Source organism: Capra hircus, chromosome 4 (genome assembly GCF_001704415.2).
Source record: "Capra hircus breed San Clemente chromosome 4, ASM170441v1, whole genome shotgun sequence".
In the NCBI taxonomy this organism is placed as follows: Eukaryota; Metazoa; Chordata; class Mammalia; order Artiodactyla; family Bovidae; genus Capra; species Capra hircus.
The window spans coordinates 72204053-72208325 of NC_030811.1; positions in this window are offsets into that span (position 1 = coordinate 72204053).

Consider the following 4273-nt stretch of genomic DNA (forward strand, 5'->3'; position numbering starts at 1 on the left):
TACATTTTTTTGGGGGGATACAATTTAGGCCATAACATCTGGTATAACTACAACCAGGGCATAGATAAATGACCAGCTCTGCTAGTCGAGGGAGGTCAGAGGATGCATCACAGAGGAGATGATTCCTGAAATGTATGTAAAATGTTTTAATCAAAGGAGTACATGCTCAAAATAAGTCAAGGAGCAGAGAGGAGTATATAGTAAAAAACAATTATCTCCCCACCTCTCTCCAGCCTCAGTTTTACTTTCCATAGTTGATGTTAGGGAGTGAATGTTTGTGCCCCCTCAAAATTAAAATATTGTAACCCTAATCCTCAATGAATGGTATTTGAAAGTGGAGTACTTGGGGGTTAATTAGGTCATGAGGGTGGAGCTGTTAAGATGGGCTTCAGTTCAGTTCAGTTCAGTTGCTCAGTCGTGTCTGACTCTTTGCAACCCCATGAATCACAGCACGCCAGGCCTCCCTTGTCCATCACCAACTCCTGGAGTTCACTCAAACTCATGTCCATCGAGTCAGTGATGCCATCCAGCCATCTCATCCTCTGTCGTCCCCTTCTCCTTCTGCCCCCAATCCCTCCTAGCATCAAAGTCTTTTCCAATGAGTCAACTCTTCACATGAGGTGGCCAAAGTACTGGAGTTTCAGCTTTAGCATCATTCCCCAAAGAACACCTAGGGCTGATCTCCTTTAGAATGGACTGGATGGGTCTCCTTGCAGTCCAAGGGACTCTCAAGAGTCTTCTCCAACACCACAGTTCGAAAGCATCAATTCTTCAGTGCTCAGCTTTCTTCACAGTCCAACTTTCACATCCATACATGACCACTGGAGAAACCATAGCCTTGACTAGACGAACCTTAGTCGGCAAAGTAATGTCTCTGCTTTTGAATAGGCTATCTAGGTTGGTCATAACTTTTCTTCTAAGGAGTAAGCATCTTTTAATCTCATGGCTGCAGTCACCATCTGCAGTGATTTTGGAGCCCAGAAAAATAAAGTCTGACACTGTTTCCACTGTTTCCCCATCTATTTCCCATGAAGTGATGGGACCAGATGCCATGATCTTCGTTTTGTGAATGTTGAGCTTTAAGCCAACTTTTTCACTCTCCACTTTCACTTTCATCAAGAGGCTTTTTAGTTCCTCTTCACTTTCTGCCATAAGGGTGGTGTCGTCTGCATATCTGAGGTTATTGATATTTCTCCTGGCAATCTTGATTCCAGCTTGTGCTTCTTCCAGCCCAGTGTTTCTCATAATGTACTCTGCATATAAGTTAAATAAGCAGGGTAACAATATACAGCCTTGACGTACTCCTTTTCCTATTTGGAACCAGTCTGTTGTTCCATGTCCAGTTCTAACTGTTGCTTCCTGACCTGCATACAGATTTCTCAAGAGGCAGGTCAGGTGGTCTGGTATTCCCATGTCTCTCAGAATTTTCCACAGTTTATTGTGATCCACACAAAGGCTTTGGCATGGTCAATAAAGCAGAAATAGATGTGCTTAGTGCCCTTATAAGAAGAGTAAAAAGAGGAGAGAACTTTCTCTCCCCCTCCCCCTTCTTCCCTCTCCTTCTGCTGTCCCTCCCTTCCCCTCCCCCTCGCCCATGAGGATACAGCCCTCAACAAACCAGGAAGAATACTCTCACCAGACACTGGATCTGCTGGTACCTTGATCTTGGATTTCCCAACTTTCAGAAATGTGAAAAATAATTTCTTTTGTTTGGCACCTACCAGTGCCAACGTGTGATATTCTGTCATAACAGCCTGAACTAAAGACAATGTTTTAAAATGTTTCTGTTTTAGTTCTCGTATTTGACATTCCTCTCTACTTCTTCCAATGCTAGGTGTCTATCTTGTTGGTTTCCCCCTAGTTCTTCTATTGGTTATCTTTTGACTGTACATGATTTACTTGCACCTGCTTGTTTTGTCATCACTTTTTTGTGTTATCTATCAACTCCCAGCTTTATAAAAAGAGAGTCATGTTCCATTCTTTTCTCTAGCTTTCCTCCTCCTGCCATGGCCCACCTTCTTTTATTTTAACCTTTTACATTATCAAGATTACCAATTTATTTTCTGTTCTGCTACTACAGTCTAGTTTTCCTTACAAATCAAAAAAAGCAGCTTTTGTGTTATTAGGGCTGTGCAAATGCTGGTCTAAGTTACATGCTTGAAATACTTTCACTTCTTTACTGAGCCAAATGATATAAACTCAGCACCAGTAGGAGGATATCTTTTCCTCAAAGTCAAATGGAGTTCTCTTTTCTTACAATTTAGAAAATTTTAAAAACCATTATATACTTGAGTTTGCTACGTATTTAGATATATTTTTCTTGTGGAGTTTTATTTTTAGATTTCTAAATGTCTCTCTCTTTTCTGTTTTTTCTTAAAGTATTGGCTTGGAGAAACTCTATTCCATCTTACCATCTGTCTTAGGCCAGGCTGTTATATCAGCATATCGTAGACTGGGTGGCTTAAACAACAAAAACTTATTTCTCACAGTGCTGGAGTTTAGAAATCCAAAATCAGAGTGCCAGTACCACTGAGTTCTGATGAGGGCCCTCTTCTGGGTTGCAGAGTACAACTTCTTGTTGTGTCCTTACATGGTAGAGAGCAGAGAGAGGAAGCAAGGTGTCTTGACTCTTATAAGAACACTGATCCCATTCATGAAGCCTCTACCTACATGATCTTATCTAATCCTAATTACTTCCCAAAGATTCCAACTCTGAATACCATCATATTAAGGGATGGGATTTCAACATGTGAATTTTGGAGGCACAAACATTCTGTCCATACACCATCTTTTCCATCAGGATCACCCTCCTAAAGACCTTTCTTTCTTCCAGAGAACTCCATCCTTCTGCTTCTACAGGAACTGCTTATTTTCTAGGCCTGCAGTACAGCTATCATTCTAGGAATACTTGAACTTCTTTCCTTTACTGCTCCTTTGTGGTGCATCTACTGTTTCCTAAATTCCATATTTTCTGTCTTGATTCTATTCCTCATTTTGATAAAATAGATCAAGAAACATCTTAAGAATGGCATAAAACTAAGATATAAGTGTCTCAAATTATGTTTCATTAATGCATTTGATAGTTTGATTGGGTATAGTATTCAAGCATAACCAAAACACTGAAATTATCAGTTGGTTTTGTCCAGCCCTGTTTTTATATATTCATGTTACCAGCATCCCACAAAACGTCTTAAGTGTATACCGTCAGAGTGTGGGTGAGCCATTCATACTAATGAGTATCCCACCACATTAGACACTCAATAGATGATGACCAGCCATCATATCACAAAGGTAGAGTTTCTCACTGGAGACTGCAACGAGTGTGCACAACTCAGCAACAAATCAGTTTCCAGGCAACCAAACTTACTCCACCCCCATTCCTCTGAGCCTTTGTGATTCCTTTCTGAAGTGGTCCCTTTGCCTCTTTTTTCCCCTTTCCTGGATCCATCTTTTATCTAGGCTTTCGAGTGGAAAAACTAGCTCTGCAAACATGAAGATAAATCTTTCCATCTGATTGTCTAAAGGCTTTTTATTTTTAAGTTTATAGTCTTTTTGCGGCTTCCAAAGTGGGTGACTCATGCTTACCTGAATAGAAATAAGTGGAAAAATATAGACCCTTGGGGTTCACATTAAGTAAAGAGGTTAAAGAAATGCATAGGAAATATCCAGATTAATACTTCAAGATATAATCTTACCACAACAGACTGGAAACTATTTGCCCTTAAACTTTTGAAAGCATAACTCTATTGCTTTTCAGCAGCCACTGTACTAATGAGAAATTAGATGCGTGTTCTTTTTTGGCTGACTTGTTTTGGAAGATTTGAAGATGTTCTTTTTATAGTGAAAGTGAAGTCGCTCAGTCGTGTCCAACTCTTTGTGACCCTGTGGACTGTAGTCTACCAGGCTCCTCTGTCCATGAGATTCTCCAGGCAAGAATACTGGAGTGGGTTGCCATTTCCTTCTCCAGGGGATCTTCCCGACCCAGGGATCGAACCCGGGTCTCCTGCATTGGAGTCAGACGCTTTAACCTCTGAGCCACCAGGTGCTTGATGTTAAATTTCAGAGTAACATGTTTAGGAATAAGTATTTTTAAATTCTTGAATTAGGTATTTAGTAGATCCTCTCACTATGTGGATCACAATAAACTGTGGAAAATTCTGAAAGACATGGGAATACCAGACCACCTGACCTGCCTCTTGAGAAATCTGTATGCAGGTCAGGAAGCAACAGTTAGAACTGGACATGGAACAACAGACTGGTTCCAAACAGGAAA